Genomic DNA, 399 nt, shown 5'->3' with positions numbered 1-399 from the left:
GAACAAAATTAAAATCCTAACACATCCGAATATAATGTAAACGGCAGACGAAAGAGAATGGACACTCGCATATGCAACCTTTCCAAATCTCGGAAACACAGACAGTCACATAATGTAGAAAGTTGCTTGCTTGTAGATATAAACTCCCTCTTACATTTTCCATCGCACATTAAATAATCTTTGAAGTGAAACCTGTCACTCACGCAAAGACAGCGACTGTAGAGATAACACATGTGCTGAACAGCGGTATCGCGTCCGGTGGCAGCTGGAACAGCACACGGCCGTCGCGAAAGGAGCCAGTAATATTTTAATTTTATTAAATCATTCAGGTATTTGATTTTTTTCTTTACTTCGATTCGGTCCTTGATTTTAGTAGTATTATCTTCTTTTTTTTATAAT

The sequence above is a fragment of the Penaeus monodon genome, chromosome 28, assembly GCF_015228065.2.
Source record: "Penaeus monodon isolate SGIC_2016 chromosome 28, NSTDA_Pmon_1, whole genome shotgun sequence".
Lineage (NCBI taxonomy): Eukaryota > Metazoa > Arthropoda > Malacostraca > Decapoda > Penaeidae > Penaeus > Penaeus monodon.
Note: the sequence above shows the minus strand (reverse complement) of the source record.